This window comes from Petaurus breviceps, unplaced genomic scaffold (assembly GCF_028583685.1).
Source record: "Petaurus breviceps papuanus isolate PSGF00001 unplaced genomic scaffold, PetGlider_PUasm1.0 38, whole genome shotgun sequence".
Taxonomy (NCBI): Eukaryota; Metazoa; Chordata; class Mammalia; order Diprotodontia; family Petauridae; genus Petaurus; species Petaurus breviceps.
The window spans coordinates 84,972,126-84,993,695 of record NW_027186304.1 but is presented as its reverse complement, the minus strand read 5'-3'; the positions used below and the strand labels follow the sequence as shown (position 1 = coordinate 84,993,695).

Genomic DNA, 21,570 nt, shown 5'->3' with positions numbered 1-21,570 from the left:
AGTATAAAAAATGAAAGGGGTGAATTCACTACCAAATGAAGAGGAAATTAAAACAATTATTAGGAGCTATTTTGCCCAATTATATGCCAATAAATTTGATGATCTAAATGAAATGGATGAATATCTACAAAAACATAAGTTGCCCTGATTAACAGAAGAGGAAACAAGAATACTTAAATAACCCAATCTTAGGAAAAGAAATTGAACTAGTGAACTTTCTAAGAAAAAATCCCCAGGACCAGATGTAGTCACAAGTGAATTCTACCAAACATTTAAAGAAAATTTGATCCCAATACTATGTAAACTATTTGGAAAAATCAGCCAAGAAAGAGTCCTGCCATATTCCTTTTATGGCACAAATATGGTGCTGATACTTAAACCAAGAAGAGCACAGAGGAAGAATATTATAGACCAATTTCCCTAATGAATGTTGATGCCAAAATTTTAAATAAAATACTAGCAAGGAGACTATAGTAATATATCAGAAGAATCATACGCTATTACTAGGTGGGATTTATATCAGGAATGCAGGGCTGGTTCAATATTAGGAAACTATCAGAATAATTGACCATATCAGTAACAAAACCATCAAATCATATAATTATCTCAATAGTGCAGAAAAAGCCTGTGACAAAATAAAACATTCTTATTAAAAACACTAGAGAGCATAAGAATAAATGAAGCTTATCTTAAAACAATAAATAATATTTATCTAAAACCATCAGACAGCATTATCTGTAATGGGGTTAAGCTAGAAGCCTTCACATTACAATCAGGGGTGAAGCAAGGATGCCCATTATCACCACTATGATTCTATATTGTACTGAAAATGCTAGCTATAGAAGAAAAGAAATTGAAGGGATTAGAATAGGCAATGAGGAAATAGAACTATAACTCTTTGCAAATGGTATGATGGCATACTTAGACAATCCTAGAGAATCAACTAAAATGTGATTTGAAATAATGAACAACTTTAGCAAAGTTGCAGGATACAAAATAAACCCACATAAATCATCAACATTTCTGTATATTACCAACAAAGTCCAACAGCAAGAGATAGAGAAATTCCATTTAAGATAACTGTAGACAAGGGGCGGCTAGGTGGCATGGTGAGTAAAACGCCGGCCCTGGAATCAGGAAGACCCAAGTTCAGTTCCAGCCTTAGACACTTAACACCCACCCACACACACACACACACACAAAACTAGCCATGTAACCATGGGCAAGTTACTTAACCCCAATTGCCCTCCAAAAGGCAAAACAAAACAAAACAAAACAAAAAAAGATAATTGTAGACAATATAAAATGCCTGGGAGTCTACCTGCCAAGACAAACTCAGGAACTATATGAACATAATTACAAAACACTTTTCACACAAAACCAGATCTAAACAATTGAAAAAAATTATTCAGTAGGCCAAGCCAGTATAATAAAAATGATAATTCCACCAAAATTATTCAGTGACATACCAATCAAACTACCAAAAATTATCTTATAGAGCTAGGGAAAAATAACAAAATTCTTCTGGAATAAGGCCAAGAATATCAAAGGAATCAATTTTTAAAAATGCAAAGGAAGGTGGCCCTAAAAGAGATCTAATTGCATTATAAAGCAGTAATTATCAAAACAATCTGGTATTGGCTAAGAAATTGAGTGGTGGATCAGTGGAATAGATTAGGTACACAATACATTATAGTAAATGACCATAGTAATCTCATAAATGATAAACTCAAAGATCTACATTTTGGGGACAAAAACTGCTGGGAAAAGTAGAAAATAAAATGACAGAAACTAGGTATAGATCAACATCTCAAGATAAGATCAAGGGGACATGATTTAGTCATAAAGGGTGATACTATAAGTGGATTAAGAGAGCATGGAATAGTTTACTTGTCATTTCTATGGATAAGGGAAACATTTAGTTTTTGTTTTTGCTTTTATTTTGGAGGGGGGAAGGCAGGGCAATTGGGGTTAAGTGACTTGCCCAAGGTCACACGGCTGGTAAGTGTTAAGTGTCTGAAGTTGGATTTGAACTCAGGTCCTCCTGACTCCAGGGCCAGTGCTCCACCATTCACTGCGCCACCTAGCCTCCCCTAAGGGAAGAATTTAGGACCAAACAAGAAAAAGAGAGTATTATGAAATGTAAATTAGATAATTTTGATTATATAAAATTAAAAAGTTTTAGCACAAACAAAACCAGTGCAACCAAAATTAGAAGGAAAACTAAAAACAGGAAAATTTTTGCAGCAAGACAACTCAATTAAATTTATGAGAATACAAGTCATTCACCAATTGATAAATGGTCAGCAGTTATAAACAGGCAGTTTTCAGATGAAGAAATCAAAGCTATCTATAGTTATATGACTAAATACTCTAAATCACCATTGATTAGACAAACACAAAACAACTTTGAGGTACCACTAAAAGGACAAAAAAGGGAAAATGATAAATGCTGGAGGGGATGTGGGGAAACGGGGACACGAATGCATTATTGTTGGAATTATGAACTGATCCAACCATTCTGTGGAGCAATTCAGAACTATGCCTAAAGGGCAATCAAACTGTGCAAACCCTTTGATGCAGTAATTATTATATCCCCGACAGATTTTTTCTTTCTTTTTTTTTTTTTTAAAATTAATTCCTTCCCTTTAAAGGCGGGAACCTTTTTTTTTTTTTTTGTCTTTATTAATTTGTTCATTTACTTTGAGTTTACAAAATTCAGTTCCCCAGTTCTTTGAGTTTCAAATTTTCTCCCCCTCCTTCCCCTTCCCCCCCTCCCCCCATGGCGGCATACAATCAAATATAGGATCTGCAAATAGTTTCACATTAGACATTAATCAGGTTATAAAGAAGGATTGTATCGGATGGAATAAACTATGGGAAAGAGGAAACAAAACCAAATAAGAAAAAGAAAGAGAGTAGGTAATTTGCTTCAATCTGCATTCAAACTGTTCTTTCTAGTTCTTTCTCTGAATGTAGACATCTCTCCCCATCATGAATCTTTTGGAGTTTACTTATAGCCCTGCATTTCTGAGAAGAGTTCAGTCTATCAAAGTTGGTCATTACATACATTGTATCTGTAATTGTGTACAAATTTTTCCTGGTTCTGCTCTTCTCACTCAATATCAGTTCATATAAGCCTCTCCAGGTAAATATGAAGTCCATCTGCTCTTTGTTTCTTATGGTGCAATAGTATTCCATTACATTCATATACAAAAACTTGTTTAACCATTCTCCAGTTGATGGGCATCCCTTTAATTTCCAATTCTTTGCTACCACAAAAAGAGCTGCTATAAATATTTTTGTACATATGGGTCTTCCTCCCACTTCTATGATCTCTTTGGGATACAACCCTAGAAGTGGTATTGCTGGGACAAAGAATATGAAATTATTTATAGCCCTTTGGGCATAGTTCCAGATTGCTCTCCAGAATGGTTGGATCAGTTCACAACTCCACCAGCAATGTATTAGTGTTCCAATTTTTCCACATCCTCTCCAGCATTTGTCATTTTCCTGTTTTGTCATCTTAGCCAATCTGACCGGTGAGATGTGGTACCTCAGAGTTGTTTTGATTTGCATTTTTCTAATCAGTAGTGATTTAGAGCATTTTTTCATATGCTTATAGATATCTTTAATTTCTTCCTCTGAGAACTGCCTGTTCATATCCTTTGACCATTTACCAATTGGGCAATGGCTTGTATTCTTATAGATTTGACTCAATTCTCTGTATATTTTAGAAATGAGGACTTTATCAGAGACATGGGTTGTAGAAATTCTTTCCCAATTTCCCACTTCTCTCTTAATCTTGGTTATATTGGCTTTGTTTGTACAGAAGCTTTTCAATTTAATGTAATCAAAGTTATCCATTTTGCATTTTATAATGCCCTCTAATTCTTGTTTGGTCATGAAGTCTTTCCCTCTCCATAGATCTGACAAATAGACTATTCCTTGCTTTCCCAAATCGCTTACTGTATCATCCTTTATACCTAGATCACGCACCCATTTAGACTTAATTTTGGTATATAGTGTTAGGTAGTAGTCTATGCCCAGTTTCTGCCATACTATATTCCAGTTTTCCCAGCAGTTTTTGTCAAATAGTGAGTTCTTATCACAAAAACTGGGTTCTCTGGGTTTATCAAAGAATACATTATTATAGTCATTGACTGCTGAGTCTCGTGTACCCAATCTATTCCATTGTTCCACTGCTCTATTCCTCAACAAGTACTAAGTAGTTTTGATGACTGCTGCTTTATAATACAGATTAAAATCTGGCCACCTTCCCTAGCATTTCTTTTCATTAATACCCTTGATATTGTGGACTGTTTGTTCTTCCAAATGAATTTTGTTACAATTTTTTCTAGGTCTGTAAAGTAATTTTTTGGTAAATTGATTGGTATGGCACTAAATATGTAGTTTAATTTAGGTAAAATTGTCATTTTTTTATTATATTAGCTTGACCCAGCCATGAGCAATTGACGTCTTTCCAATTAGTTAGATCTGACTTTATTTGTGTGAAAAGTGTTTTGTAGTTGTGTTCATATAGGTCCTGGGTTTGTTTTGGCAGGTAGATTCCCAAATACTTTATAATGTCTACTGTAACTTTAAATGGGATTTCTCTATCTCTTGTTGTTGGATTTCATTAGAAATATACAGGAATGGGGCTGCCAGGTGGTGCAGTAAGTAAGAGCACCGGCCCCAGAGTCGGAAGACCTGGGTTCGGTTCCTGGTTCAGATACTTAACACCCACACAAAATAACTGACCATGTAACTTTGAGAAAGTTACTTAACCCCAATTGCTTAGGGGAGGCCAGGTGGTGCAGTGAGTAAGAGCGCCTGCCCCAGTGTTGGGAGACCTGGGATTGGTTCTGGCCTCTGATACTAGGCACCCACACAAAAATAATAATAACTGGCCATGTAACCTTGAGCAAGTTACTTAACCCCAATTGCTTTTAAAAAAAGAAATATATAGGAATACCAAGGATTTATGTGGGTTTATTTTATATCCTGCAACTTTGCCAAATTTATTTATTGTCTCAAGTAGTTTTTTACTTGATTCTTTAGGATTCTCTAAGTATATCGTCATATCATCCACAAAGAGTGATAACTTGGTCTCTTCTTTGCCTAATTTGATTCCTTTGATTTCTTTTTCTTCTCTAATTGCTACTGCTAACATTTCTATTACCAGATTGAATAAGATGGGTGATAGTGGACATCCTTGTTTCACTCCTGATCTTATTGGAAATGCTTCTAGCTTATCCCCATTACATATAATACTTGCTGATGGCTTTAAATAGATGCTACTTATTATTTTCAGGAAGGCTCCATTTATTCCTATACTTTCTAGTGTTTTTAATAGGAATGGATGTTGTACGTTGTCAAAAGCCTTTTCTGCATCTATTGAGATAATCATGTGGTTTCTGCTAGTTTTGTTGTTGATATGATCAATTATACTGATGGTTTTCCTGATATTAAACCATCCTTAAGTTCCTGGAATAAATCCTACCTGATCAAAGTGTATTATTCTTGTGATAAGTTGCTGTAGTCTTTTTGCTAATATTTTATTTACAGTTTTTGCATCTATATTCATGAGGGAAATTGATCTATAATTTTCTTTTTCCATTTTGTCTCTTCCTGATTTAGGTATCAGTACCATGTTTGTGTCATAAAAAGAATCTGGTAGGACTCCTTCTTCACTGATTTTTCCAAATAGTTTGTAGAGCATTGGAATCAATTGTTCTTTAAATGTTTGATAGAATTCACTAGTAAATCCATCTGGCCCTGGAGATTTTTTCCTAGAGAGTTTACTGATGGCTTGTTCATCTTTTTCTGAGATGGGGTTATTTAAGTGATTTACTTCCTCTTCAGTTAATCTGGGCAGCTTATATTTTTGTAAATATTCATCCATTTCCCTAAGATTGTCAAATTTATGTGCATATAATTTGGCAAGATAATTCCTAATTATTGTTTTAATTTCCTCTTCGTTGGAGGTAGAATCACCCTGTTCATTTTTGATACTCATAATTTGGTTTTCTTCTTTCTTTTTTTTTATCATATTGGTTAATGGTCAATCAGTTTTATTGTTTTTTTCATAAAACCAGCTCTTAGTTTTATTTATTAATTCAATAGTTTTCTTACTTTCAATTTTATTAATCTCTTCTTTGGTTTTCATTATTTCTAATTTAGTATTTAATTGGGCATTTTCAGTTTGTTCTTTTTCTAGCTATTTCAATTGCATGCCCAATTCATTGACCTCCCTTTTCTCTAATTTATTCATGTATGCACTCAGGGATATAAAACTTCCCCTAAGAACTGCCTTTGCTGTATCCCACACATTTTGGTATGTTGTCTCATTGTTGTCATTCTCTTGAATGAAGTTACTGATTGTTTCTATGATTTCTTGTTTGACCCACTCATTCTTTAGGATTAAATTGTTTACTTTCCAATTAGTTTTTAGTTTGTCTTTCCATGCCCTTTATTGCATATGATTTTTATTGCATCACGATCTGAGAATGATGCATTTATTATTTCTGCCTTTCTGCACTGAATTGCAAGGTTTTTATGTCCTAGTAAATGGTTGATTTTTGTGTATGTGCCATGTACTGTTGAGAAGAAGGTATATTCCTTTTTATCCCCATTCAGTTTTCTCCAGAGATCTGTCATACCTACCCTCTCTAAAATTCTATTCACCTCCTTAACTTCTTTCTCGTTTGTTTTGAGGTTGGATTTATCAGGTCAGAGGGGGGAGATTAAGGTCCCCCACTAGTATAGTTTTGCTATCTATTTCTTCCTCTAATTCCCTTACCTTCTCTAGGAATTTGGATGCTATACTACTTGGTGCATATATGTTAAGTAATGATATTGCTTAATTCTCAATGGTGCCTTTTAGCAGGATATAGTTACCTTTCTTATCTCTTTTAACTATGTCAGTTTTTGCTTTTTCTTTATCTGAGATAAGGATTGCTACCCCTGCTTTTTTTACTTTAGCTGAGGCATGATATATTTTACTCCAGCCTTTTACCTTTACCCTGTGTGTGTCCCTCTGTTTCAGATGTGTTTCTTGTTTTTTGTTTTTTTTGTTTTTTTGCCTTTTGGAGGGCAGTTGGGGTTAAGTAACCTGCCCAAGGTTACACAGCTAGTTTTTTTTTTGTGTGGCTGTTAAGTGTCTAAGGCTGGAACCGAACTTGGGTCCTCCTGACTCTGGGGCTGACGCTTTACCAGATGTGTTTCTTGTAAACAGCATATTGTAGGATTATGGTTTTTAATCCATTCTTCTATCTGCCTCCGTTTCATGGGAGAGTTCATCCCATTCACTTCCACAGTTATGATTACTATCTGTCTCTTTCCCTCCATCCTATTCCTTCCCCTGTTTATGCTTTTATTTTTCTCTCCTTCTCCCTTCCTTTCCTTAAGAGTTTTCCTTTTGACCACCACCTCCCTCAGTATTCCCTTCTTATCAGCCCCCCTCCCTTTTCCTCCCCTTCCCCCTTACTTCTTCCCTCTCTTCTTACCACCCCCCCTTTCATAGCCCTTCCCCCTCCTACTGCCTGTAGGATATGATAGATTTTTATACTTAATGTAGTATGTTATTCTTTGAACCAAGATTGACAAGAACAGATCTCATGCAAAGCTCCTCTCCCTCCCCTCTTTCCCTCTATTATGATGCTTTTTGTGTCTCTTCTTGATAGAGGCCTATGCTTAACTGGTTGTGTTATTCCCTCCTTGCATCAGAGCCAATGAGGGAAAAGCTCATATAATGCTCATCTCCCTCCCTTCTTTCCCTCTACTATATTGTTTTTATGCCTCTTTGTGTGGCATAATTTACCCTTTTCCACTTTATTCTTTCCTCTTCTTCCATTGCAGTCCCTTTGTAGACCTTAATAAGGTTTTTTTTTTATCCTCATTTTGTGTAATTTATACCCATACCCTCTACTTGTCTATAAACAGTTTGCTCTTATTAAATAACAGGGTGTGTGTGTGTGTGTGTCTGTGTGTGTGTTTTCCTTGTTTACCTTTCTGTGTCTCTCTTGCATCTCTTAATTGGAGGTTGAATTTTCCATTGAGCTCTGGCTTTTTCATCAGGAAGGTCTGGAAATCTGTTATATTGTTTAATGACCATCTCCTTGCCTGGAAGAATATGTTCAGTTTCACTGGGTAGGTGATCCTTGGTTGTAACCCAAGCTCTTTTGCCTTGTGAAAAATTGTATTCCACTTCCTCTGATCTTTCAGTGTAGAGGCTGCCAGATCCTGTGCATTCCTCACTGTGGTTCTGCGATATTTAAATTGTTTCTTTCTGGCCACTTGTAGTATTGTCTCCTTTACCTGGTAGTTCTGGAGTTTGGCCATAACATTTTGAGGACTTTTCAATTTGGGATCTCTTTCAGGAGGTGACCGTTGGTATTTCTCGATTTCTGTTTTACACTCTGGATCTCAGGACAGTTTTCCTTGATGAGCTCTTGGAAGATGTTGTCCAGGTTCATTTTTTAATTATGATTTTCTGGTAGGCCTATGATTCTCAGATTATCTCTCCTGGATCTGTTTTCCAGGTCAGTTATTTTTCCATTGAGATATTTTACCGCTTTTTCTAATTTTTCATTCTTGATGTTTGTTTGACTAATTCTTGGTTCCTTATAGAGTTATTTGCTTCAGTTTGGTTGATTCCAGTTTTTAGTGAATTATTTTCCTCGGTTAGTTTTTGGAGCTCCTTTTCCATATCACACATTTTTCTTTTTATTGAGCTGTTTTCTTCATTGTAATGTTTTTCTAATTTTGCAATTTTGATTTTAAAAGAATTATTCATTTTATCTTCTATCTCTCTTATTTGGTTTTCAAAGTTCCTTTTGAGCTCATCTAAGAATGCTTTTCTGTGTTTGAGACCAGTTCCCGGTTAAGGCTTCATCTGTGGGTGTGGAGTCAACACTGTCTCCCTTTGAATTTGGTTCCTCCCTCTCACTATAGTAAGGAGTCCGGAGTTTTTGTCTTTGCAGTCTGCTTTCTACCCATTTTGAGTCAGGGCCCTAGCCACACCCTTCCTGTAGGGTTCCCAAGTTTACTGTTTAAGGTTTTGCCCTTGGGCAATAATTACTATTTTCAAGGTCAGAGGTGGGGCGATTGGAGCAGCCAGGGTTCCCTCTGCCATCCTGGTCCCTAGAGGACCAAATAGGGGCTTTTTCAATTTCTGAGCTGTGGATTGGTAGTCGCAGGAGTAGTTGCTGGCCCTGCCAGGGGACCTGCATTTGACTCTTACCCTGCTCCATCCAGTCCCAGCCGTTGTGATTGGTGGTTCAACTTGCCACCACGTTGATCAGGCCTCATCTGGGCGTCTGGGCCTCTGTGCTGCCCGGGGTCATCTTCTGGGCCTCTGCCCTGACGGTTTTTTTTTTTTTAAGGGAAAAGGACTGATCTCCTTGTAGAAAAATATTTATAGCAACTCTTTTTGTGGTGGCAAAGAGTTGGACATTGAGGGGATGCTCATCAATTGAGGAATAACTGAACAAGTTGTGGTATATGATGGTGATGGAATGTTATTATGGTATAAAAAGTGACAAGCAGGATGGTTTCAGAAAAACCTAGAAAGACTTATATGAACTGATGCAAAGTGAAGTGAGCAGAACAAGAAGAACTTTGTATATAGTGACTTCAATATTGTACTTTGAAGAACTATGATTGGCTTAGCTATTCTCAGCAATACAGTGATCCAGCAAAGTCTGAAAGGACTCATGATGAAACATGCTATCCAGTCCCAGAAAAAGACCTGATGTTGTCTGCACACAGGCCGAAGCATACTATTTTTTTCCTTCCTTCCTTCATTCCTTCCTTTTTCCCTTCCTCTTTTCCTTCTTTTTTTTCATCTTTTTCTTCCTTTTTTTTTTCTTTTTTTGTTCAGGTCTTCTTGTACAAAATAAATAATGTGGAAATGTTTTGCAACATATCAAATTGCTTATCCTCTCAGGGAGAGGAAGGAGGGAAGGACAGATAAAATTTGGAATTCAAAAATTCCATAGAATTTTTCCAAAAATAGAAAAAAGTTTAAGTTATTTTAACTTGTAATTGGAGAAAAAAAATATTAAAAAAAGAAGAAGAAAAAACCATATGGGATCAGGTTGAACTCTGGTCAAATATTTTCTGAAGATTCTTTTTTCAATTTCTTTTTTCCTCCTGAAGTTCCTGAAAGTTGAGCCTTGACTGATGATGGACAAGCTTGTAGACTTTGAAACTGGTCCCTTTTTACATGGATATATATTGTCCCAAGATTAGTGTTATACTTCACAGAAGAAGATACTGAAGATGATGAAGAAAAGTAAAGAGGCTGATTATGAGAAAGAGGAAGAAGGAAGCAAGCATTTAGGAAGTGCCTACTATTTTTCAAGCATTGTGCTAAACATTTTACAGATATTCTCTCATTTGATCTTCACAACAACCTTGGAAGGTGGGTGCTATTATTGTCCACATTTTATGGTTGAGGAAACTGAGACAAAGAGGTTAAGTGACTTGCCCAGGGTCACATAGCTAGTAAGTCTAAGGCCGCATTTCAATTCAAGCCTAACTGACAACAGGTCCAGCACTTTGCCTCCTAACTTTTTCTAAGAAAGAAGGAATGTGGATTGTGGAAAGATGAGGAAAATGATCCAGAATATGACCTGAATAAAAATCAAAACTCAGCAGAATACAAGCAGCAGTGAAGTGGTGTGCATGTGACCTTGAGTATTGCCTTACTGTAATAGCCTACCTAAATATAACTATTATTCATTTGCAGCCTTATGTTTTTATATTTACCTGGTAGAATCGAGTAAAAATTTTATTTAAAAGAGGAAAAAAAATGAATATTTAAAACCAGTTCAAAATACTAGTACATTCCACCTATTATTTTAATAGTATGATTTTCTTCCAGCTGAATACAATGTATTAAGTCCCTTAAAGCATTTTTTCACAGTTATTGATGACTTACATTATTTTTATCTAAAAATTACCTAGTCATTTCCAATAACCATTTATTAATTAGGTAATGGCTCCTATTTATATAAATTTGAATCACTTCCATATTAGAAATGAGACCTTTAGGGGTGGCCAGGTGGCTCAGTGAGTAAGAGCACCAGCCCCAGAGTCGGGATGACCTGGGATTGAATCCGGGCTCTGATACTTAGCACCACACCCAGAAATAACTGGTCGTGTAACCTTGAGCAAGTTACTTAACCCCAATTGCTTTAAAAAAAAAAAAAGAGATGAGACCTTTATCAGAGAAACTTGCTGCAAAGATTTTCTATTTGTTTACCTTTCTTTTAATTTTATCTGCATTTGTTTTACTTGTGCAAAACCTTTTAAATTTTATGTGATCAAAATTGTCCATTTTACCTTCTGTGACTCTGTATCTCTCTTTGGTCATTAACTCTACCCCTCTTCATAGATCTGACAGGTAACTTATTCCTTTCTCCTCTTAATTGTTTTGTTTTGTTTTGAGGTCACCCTGTATGTTGCAAGTCATGTAGCTGTTTAGAGCTTATCTTGATATATAGTATTGATCTATACCTAGTTAATTGTTTCAGTTAATGTTTTAGTGGACTCTCTAGGATTATCTAAGGAAGCCATCACTTAGAAAAAGTGATCATTTTGCTTCTTCTTTGCCTATGTTTATTCCTTCAATTTCCTCATTTTATTGTTATAGCTAGTTTTTAGTTCTGTATTGAATAGTAATGGTGATAATGGACATCCTTGCTTTACCCCTGCTTTTATTGTAAAAGGTCTCTAATTTATCCCCATTATATAATAATGACATTTGGTTTTAGATAGATACTATTTATCATGTTAAAAAGAAGCTCTATTTCTATACTTCCTAGTGTTTTTAATGGGATAAGCTTTGCTTTTTTATACACCATGTGATTTTTTTGATGTTCTTGTTAATATAGCCAATTATTTTTATTGTTTTTTTTTAATACTGAAAAACCTCTGTTTTGATTTTCCCTGATTTGTATCAAGATCATATTTGTATCATACAAGGGATTTCATGGTACCTTTCACTATTTTTTTTTCATGTAGCTTATGTAGTTTTAAATTATTTTTTAAAAAAATATTTAACAAAATTTGCTTGTCAGTTCATCTGGTCCTGAGGTTATTTTCTTTTGAAGTTCATTTATGGCTTGTTCAATTTATTTTCCTAAGATTGAATCTTCTATTTTTCTCTTAAATTGGGCATTACATATTTTTTCATGCATTCATTTATTTTAGCATCAGGTTTTGGGAGCATGTAATTGGGCAAAATAATTCTTACTAATTTCTTTTACAGCTTCAAAATCAAGTTAGCTAATGGTTTATTTATTTGGTTTTTTCCCCCCTCTCTTCAAAACCACTCCAAGCTTTATTTATTAATTCAATGTGGTTTTGTTTTGGTCTTGCTTTCAGTGTTAACCTCTTCTTTAATATCCTGAATTTCTAGCCTGGTGCATAATTAGGGCTTTTAATTTGTTGGTTTTCTAGTTTTTCAAGTTACATACTCATTTTATTTATGTGTTCTTCCTTTTATTGATGGAAGTATTTAGAGATATATATTTTCCCCATTGCCAAAATTTTGGTATATTTTTGTATTATTGTCAGTATCCTTAATTAAATTGATTGTTCTTTGACCCATCCATTCTTTAGGATTAAGTTATTTAGTCTCCAGTTAATTATTTCATTAATACTTTTTTGTTGAATATAATTTAACATATTATAGATCATAAAAGATGTATTTAGGGGTTCTCTTTTCTCTCCATGTATTTGTGAAGTTTTTATACTCTAATACATGGTTACTTTTTGTGAAGGTGCAATAGATATTTGGAAATATGCATACTCCTTTATTTTCCCATTCAACCATGTCTAGAGGTCTATCATATCTAACTTTTCAAAATTCTTTTCAGGTCCTTAACTTCTTTCTTATTTATTTTTTAGTTATATTTTTTTCTAGTCATGTAAATGGTAAATTGAAGCCTCCTACTATTATAGTTTTGCTATCTACTTCTTCCTTTACCTCATTTAACTTTTCCTTTAAGTATTTAAATGCTATGCCATTTGGCACATATATGTTTAGTGTTGATATTAATTGATTGTCTATGGTACATTTCAGCTAAATGTAGTTTCTTTCTTTACTACTCTGTTCAAAATCATGATTACTACTCCTGCCTTTTTTACTTCAGTTGAAGCATATAAATATTGCTGTAGCCCCTTATTTTTAATTCTGTGTGCATTTTTTGTTTTAAGTGTGTTTGTTATAACCAACATATTGTTGAATTCTGGTTTTTAATCTATTTTTCTGTCCTCTCCTGTTTCATGGTTATATCCATGTTCACAGTTGTGAATTATGTATTTCCCAGCTGCAGTAACTTGTATTTACTAGCAAACAATACATACTTGAGTATAATAGCAATAGTGACAATAATAGTATTTATATAATCTCTTTTGGTTTGCAAAATGTTTTGCAAATATCTCTTTTGATCCTTATAGAAACCCTATAAATGCTGTTATTGTCCCCAATTTTACAGATTTTGGAATTTATTTTGAGGAACCTGAGGCAAACAGAGGTTAAGTGACTTTTCCAGGATCATACAGCTAATGTGTCTGAGGCTGGATTTGAATTTAGGTCTTATTGACCCCAAGTCCAGTGCTCTATCCACTGTACCACCTAGCTGCAAGATCACATCTAATCTTCATAACTCTTCATGCTTATGGATTTAGTATTTTAATGTGACTGTGATCTACAAATGAACAATCATATTAAGATTACTGTTTACCACTGGGTTGAATAAAATCTTATATTTTCAGAATGTAGAGTCAACTTAAGAGTTTTGTCCATTACATTCAAACTAATATTAAAAAAAAACCACACACACACTAGCTCTATAAGCTCATGAGAAGCACCACGGAAGACCCTTTCCCCAAAGGTGAAGAAGGAAGCTGTTGTCCACCCCAAGACAGAAACCAAGTCCAAGGCTTTGAAGGTGCTAAAGGTTGTCCATAGCCACAAAAAGAAGAACATCCGAATATCCCCCACCTTCTGGCAACCCAAGATACTAAGACTGCCAAGGCAGCCCAAATACCCTAGGAAAAGTGCCCCTCAGAGAAAGAAGCTTGATCACTATAGACATTAAGTTTCCTTTGACCACTGAGTGTGCTATGAAGAAGACTGAGGACAACACCATTCTAGTCTTCATTGTGGACATCAAGGCCAACAAGCATCAGATCAAGCAGGCCGTAAAGAAGCTGTATGACATCGACGTGGCCAAGGTCAGCAGACTGATCTGGCTTGATGGAGAGAAGAAGGCCTATGTACGTCTTGCTCCAGACTATGATGCTTTAGATGTTGCCAAAAAAATTGGAATTATCTAACTTACTGTGTCCAGCTGTGTCCCATTCCACCTACAATAAAAAGTTTTCTAGAATAAAAAACCAAAACCAAATGCATCTTTCATTCTCTTTGTGGAATCATGCACTCCTTCACTAAAAATGATCACCTATCCCATTTGATAAGGCAATTTTAGGCTCTTTTATTGCAGTTTTAAAATAAATTACCATGCATAGTTTTAATTTTCACTAGATGTCTTAATTTGATATGTACTCAGATGGAATTCTACCTTGATGGCAGTGATTGATGACATTATTTAGGAGAAGGGACCAGATTTTTAAAAGCAGTCTTATATTTACTAATATGCAAGTGTAAAGGAACCAGTGGGCAAAAACTTTTAGTCATAGTAAACTTCTAAAGATCATAATTATTGAATTTATTGTAGTCTGAGGGTTAGAACTCAAGAGAGACTAGAGTCCCTGAGTTCTATTCCAATTTTCTTTGCTTTATATATGAATATATTGTTTACTCATACCTTTATATACCCATTTACTTAAATAAGTAGTATTGCTTATTTATCTCACAAGAATCTTAAGACTTATTAAATTATATCATATAAAAATTGTTCTTGATCACAAAAATATCAAATTTTAACCTATATTGTGTATGTAAATGTAATATTTAGCACTAGTTTGAACCAAGGCTAAATAGTTTTTATACTGAAAACTTAGTGCCTTTATCTTACATTTGTGCAAGAGGCATTCTGATTAACAATTTTTGCATGGCTCCTACTAGAGTTAGGATTATGGGTCACATGAAAGTATCCAAGAATTCTGGATTTAATGACAATAATGGATTAAGCCTTTTTCTTTTTTGAAAAACTTTTATTTCTTATTTATTTAGTATTCTATTTCTCTCCAGTTACATGTAAAAATAATTTTCAACATTTGTTTTTATAACTTAGAGTTCCAAATTCTCTCCCTTCCTCTCTCCCTCCCCCCTATTGAGAAGGCAAGCAATTTGATATAGGTTATACATGTGTTGTCATGAAAAACTTATCCATGATAGTCATGTTATGAAAGAAAATGTAGACAAAAAACACTCAAGGAAAATAGAGTTTAAAAAAGTATGCTTCAATCTGCATTCAGACACCAATAGTTTTTTCTCTGGGGATAAATAGCAGTTTTCATAATAAGTCCTTCAGAATTGTCTTGGATCATTGTATTGCTGAGAAGAGCTAAGTTATTCACAACTGATCATCTTACAGTATTACTGTTACTTTGTACATAGAACATTTCATTTTATATTATCCCATGAAAATATTTTTTCTGAGAGCATTCTACCTCATCATTTTTTAGAGTGCAATGGTGTTCCATCATAATCACATCACAACCTGTTCAGCCATTCCCCAATTGAAGGGCATCCCCTCAATTTCTAATTCTTTGCCCCCAGAAAAGAACTGCTATAAATATTTTTGTACATTTAGTCCCTTTTTGTTTTTTTTTAAAATTTTTTGGGGACACAGACCTAGTAGTGGTATTGCTAGGTCAAAGGGTATGCATGGTTTTATAGTCCTTTGGATATAGTTCCAAATTGCTGTACAGAATGGTGTAATGCCATGCATGAGCTGCTTTCCAGAAGAATGTTACTGTGAACAGCTTTTAAGGTTCTGATTACACGGTATAGTGAATACCCTATTTATTCCATAACAAATCAAAGCAAAACATTCACAGAAAATCAAGGTACAGCTTTCACAATATTACAACTTATCACAGAAAATCACAGTAGAATATTCACAACAGCTTGTCATTAAAATGGCCACATGGTTTTCACCAAAGTGGTCACAATATTTAGAACAAAGAAGAATAATCTCAAAGTATAATAGTCAAAGTCTTCCACTCATGAGGCACAATAGGTTAACTCAATCAATCACTTTTTCAAAGTCTTCCACTCATGGGGCAAAATATATTAACTGAATCACTTATTCAAAGTCTTCCACTCATGGAGCAACTAAGTTAACTCAATCAGTCACTTATCAATCAATTACTAAGTATCATACACAAACCCCTCCACCCCTAGGTCACTAGTAAATTACAATTTCATCATTACTCAGTACCCTTGGAGATGTCTTTTCATCTTGGACTTAGGGCTAGTTCTCAGATTCCCTGGATCCCCTTCTACGGTCCCAGATTCTACCTGGATTCACCAGACTGTCACCTGGGTTCAGTGGCAGACAGCTCTCAGTTCCTTGTCCAGCTCTCTGGGTAAGTCCTGCTCCACACTGAAATTCACAAGGTCCAGTCCATCTCAAATCCTTCATAATTTCTACTCCCAGGAATTCAAGACTTAACCAAGCCATAAACAAAGTCTCAGCATCCTGGTCATGCTTTCTCAGTCTTCTGCTTCCTCAGTTTGCTCCTGGCTCCGGGCTCCTGGGCTTCTGGCTCCTGGGCTCCTGTTCAGATGAAGCTCCACCACTACAAGTTCTCAGGATATTCTGCCTCAGTTCTCGATTCTCTCTTCTGTCGCTGCTCTGCCACCAGATGCTGGTCCCAAGAAATTCTGACTGTGCCTCTCTGGGGCTTTTCCTTAAATACACGTAGCATTAGCTTCCTGTTTCAGGCAACCCCTTCCTGTTACATCAGTAACAGGATACAGGAGTTCATACCTTCTGTTTCCCCAACAGAGGCTTGATCAATTACTAAGTGCTAAGTACCTGCTACCTTGCCAATATAAAAAGGGGTCTTCAAATTCAAATTACATTACCATTACAAATGGTTGAATCAGTTCACAACTCTATCAACAATGCATTAATGTCTCATTTTCTCCATATCCCCTCCAACATTTGTCATTTACCTTTTCTGTCCTGTTAGCCAGTTCCTTAGATATGGGGTAGTACCTTAGAATTGTTTTAATTTGCATTTCTCCAATCAGTAGTGTTAGAGTATATTTTCATATAACTAGAGATAGCTTTGATTACTTCATCTGAAAACTGGTCATATCTTTTGATCATTTATCAGTTGGGGAATGTCTTATTTTTATAAATTTGATTCATTTCTCTGTTTGAGAAATGAGACCTTTATCAAAGAAACTTGCTTCAATTTTTTTTCACAGTTACTACTGCTATTTCCCTCCATCCTGTTCCCTCCCCCATTTATTCTATTCTCTCTCCTTTTACCCTGTTCCTCCTCAAAAATGTTTTGCTTCTGCCTACCCTCTCCCCCAATCTGCCCTCTCTTCCTATCACCTCTCCCTCTTCTTTTATTCTCTTCTCCTCCTACTTTCCTGTGGGTAAGATAAATTTCTATATCCAATTGAGTATGTATACTCTTTCCTCTTTGAGCCAATTCTGATGAGAGTAAGGTTCACCTCAGCTCCCCTCTCTTCCCCCTCTACTGTAAAAGCTTTTTCTTGTGGTGAGATAATTTATCAAATTCTGCCTCTCCCTTTCTCTTTCTCCCAGTACATTCCTCTCTCACCCCTTAATTTTATTTTTTAGGTATCGTCCTCTCAACTCAGACCTGTGTCCTCTGTCTATATTTACTCTTAACTATCCTAATAATGAGAAAAGTCTTATGAGTTACAAATATCATCTTCCTATGTAGGAATGTAAACAGTTTAAAACTATTAAATTCCTTTTGGTTTCCCTTTCTTGTTTACCTTTTTATGCTTCTCTTGAGTCTTGTATTTGAAAGGCAAACTTTTTATTCAGCTTTGGTCTCTTCATCAAGAATGCTTGAAAGTTGGGCAGAATCAAGATGGCGGAGTAAAAGCAGGACCTCCCTGCTGTTCCGGCTCCCACCTTCCCCAATCCACGTGAAAAGGAAACTCTAAACAAACTTTGGAGCTGCAGAACCCACAAAATGACACAAAGAAGCTAACCTCCCGCTGAGGACAGCCCAGCAGGCCGGCAGGAATCGGCCAGCTCAGCGCTCTGGGAGCCGAGCTCAGCCCCACACCAGGGCTTTAGCCCCAGGGCAGGCCTGACGAGCTGCTGGCCAGAGGGACTCCAGATCAGTAGCAGCTGTGGCCGTTTCCAGATTTATCAACACATAGATGTGAAGTACAAAGTGAGAGGTCAATGCAGTCTGGACTTTGGGACCCAGTAAGTGGGAGTGCTTGGCTTTTATCCCTGGGGCTAGAAGCCACTGAGATGCCTGGCACAGCCAGCCAGCGCCACGTGGCAGCTTCAGCTCCTGGCCTGCAGAGTGTAGGGGGACCAAGCATTAGTCTGAGGGGTAATCACTCTTGCTTTAACCTTCTTGGATCTGGATTGCAGTCTAGGGTGGAGGTCCTGGGGTGTGTGTCCAGCTTGCCAGAGCATGTGGAGACCTCAGAGAGGGCACCCACGTAATACCTCTGGCAGCTGAGAAAACCCCAGTGTTTGGGACGAAAGCTCCCCTGTCTGGTGGCAGAGTCCTACTGTGGCAAAAAGCCCAGGGGTCAAGTGACTGAGGGGCAACATGACCAGGCAAAGGAAACAAAGCAGACAGAAGATTCCAACATTAGACTCCTATTTTGGGGACAAAAAGGAGCAAAGCATGGAACAGGAGGAAGATAGTGAAGTTAGAACTCCTGCACCAAAAGCTTCAAAGGAAAATATGAGATAGTTACAGGCCATAGAGGACCTTAAGAAGCAGATAAGAGAAGTGGAGGAAAAATTAGGAAGAGAAATGAGAACAATGCAAGAAAATTACAAAGTGAGAGTCAACAGTCTGACTGAGGAAAATACTATCTTAAAAAATAGACTAACTCAAATGGCAAAAGAGGCTCAAAAAGGCAATGAGGAGAAGAATGCCTTAAAAAGACGAATTTGCCAGATGGAAAAAGAATCTCAAAAGCTCAATGAGGAAAATCATTGCTTCAGAATTAGATTGGAGCAAATGGAAGCTAATGACTTTATGAGAAATCAAGATGCTGTTAAACAGATCCAAACAAATGAAAGAATAGAAGGCAATGTGAAATATCTCATTGGAAAAACCACTGACATGGAAAATAGATCCAGGAGAGAGAATTTAAAAATTATTGGACTCCTGAAACCCATGATCAAAGTAAGAACCTAGAAATCATCCTCTAGGAAGTTCTCAAAGAAAACTGCCCTGATGTTTTAGAATTAGAGGGCAAAATAGAGGTTGAAAGAATCCACCAATCACCTCCTAAAAAAGATCCCAAAAAGAAAACTCCTAGGAATATTATAGCCAGGTTCTGGAATTCCCAGATTAAGGAGAGAATATTACAAGCAGCCAGGAAGAAACAATTTGAATATTATGGAAACACAATCAGGATAACCCAGGATCTGGCAGCTTCTACACTGAGGGATCGAAGGGCTTGGAATATAATATTCTGGAGGTCAAAGGAGCTGGGATTAAAACCAAGAGTCACTTGCCCAGCAAAACTGAGTATCATGTTTCAGGGGAAAATATGGTCATTCAGTGGAATAGAGGACTTTCAAGCATTCTTGCTGAAAAAACCAGAGTTGAATAGAAAATTTCACATTCAGATACAAGAAGTAAGGGAAGTATGAGAAGGTAAAAAGGGAAAAGAAATCATAAGGAACTTATCAAAGGTGAACTATTAACATTCTTACATGGAAAAACAATAATTGTAACTTATGAAACTTTTCTCAGTAGTTGAAGGGAATATATATATATATGTGTGTGTGTGTGTGTGTGTGTGTGTGTGTGTGTCTATATATGAGGGTATATGGGCATATGAATACGTATGTGAATGTGTATATATATATATGTTTACAGGTATACATAGATAGAGGGCACAGGACCAATTTAACAGATAGGGACGATACTTAAAAGGTGAAATTAAGAGGTGAGAGAGGAATATAATGAGAGGAGATGGGGAGAGACAGAATTGGGTAAACTCTCATATAGAAGAGGCAAGGGAAAATGGTTACAATGGCGGGGAATAATAGGAAGGCAAAAGGGAATGGGTCAACCTTATTCCCATGGAATTTGTCTTGAGGAGGGAATGAAATACACATTAAATAGGGTATCTCACCCTCCAGGAGAGTATGGGGGGAAGAGGATGAGAGGGGAATGATGGAAGGGAGGGCAGGCTGGGGGAAAGGGAAGTTGGAAGCACCCACTTTTGAAAAGGGATGGGATCAAAGTAGAGAATAGAACAAGTGGGAGGTGGGATAGGAGGGAGGGAACTATAGTTAATCTTTTACAATATATCTACTATGTTATTCTTTTGCATGAGCCACATATGTACAACCTATACCGAACTGCTTATCTTCCCAGTAAGGGTGGGTGACAAGGGAGGACAGGAATGAATCTGGAATTCAAAGTTTTAAAATCAAATACTCAAATATACATGTACTATTATTAATACTATTTTACATGTAATTGGGAAATAAGATATACAGGCACTGGGGTGTGGAGATCCACTGGAAAAGTCGAAAGGGGTATGGGAGAAAATATGGGAGAGAGCAGATAGGAGGAGTGGATATCCTGTGGGACTGCTATTTTGGGGCGGTTGGTAGGGGAAAAATGGGGAGAAAATTTGGAACTCAAAATCTGGCAGAAATGAATGATGTAAATCAGAAGTTAATAAAGCATTTGAAAAAAAATAAAGAATGCTTGAAAGTCCTCTATGTCACTGAATATCCATTTCCCCCTGAAGGATTATCCTCAGTTTTATTGAGTAGGTGATTCTTGGTTGTAGTCCTAGCTCCTTTGCCCTCTAGAATATCATATTCCAAGCCCTCTGATCCTTTTAATGTAGAAACTGTGGCTACACTGTACTTGAATTGTTTCTTTCTGGCTGCCTGCAATATTTTCATCTTGACCCAAGGAACTCTGGATTTTGGCTATAATATTCCTGGCAGTTTTCATTTTGGGATCTCTTTCAGGAGGTAATTGGTGAATTCTTTCAGTTTCTGTTTTACCTTCCAGTTCTAGACTATCAGGTCAGTTTTCCTTGATAATTTCTTGAAAAGGGAGGCTCTTTTTTTGATTATGGCTTTTAGATAGTCCAATAATTTTAAAATGATCTCTCCAGGTTCTATTTTCCAGGTCGGTTGTTTCTCCAGTGAGGTATGTATTTCACATTGTCTTCTGTTTTTTTCATTCTTTATTTTTTGTTTTATTTCTTGAGTTCTCATAAAGTCATTAACTTTCATTTGCACCATTCTAAATTTTTTTTTTGGAGGGAATTTGGGGTTAAGTGACTTGCCTAAGGTCACATGGCTAGCTTTTTGTTTGTTAAGTGTTTGAGGCTGGATTTGAACTCAGGTCCTCCTGACT

The 21,570-nt window shown here is 36.3% G+C and overlaps 1 protein-coding gene across 3 annotated transcripts in view; it reads left to right on the top strand.

Moving 5' to 3' along the window:
- Nucleotides 1–21,570, top strand: part of CUNH8orf89 (chromosome unknown C8orf89 homolog) — an 88,213-nt gene that overhangs the window by 26,605 nt on the left and 40,038 nt on the right. Inside the window, exon 1 of one of the 3 annotated variants that reach the window (XM_069100120.1) lies at nt 10,202–10,426. The exons of the other annotated variants lie outside the window; for them this stretch is intronic. The gene's annotated coding sequence lies outside the window, so the exon portion shown is untranslated. Of the gene's footprint in view, nt 1–10,201; nt 10,427–21,570 lie in introns of those variants that run through there. 3 annotated transcript variants of the gene reach the window in all.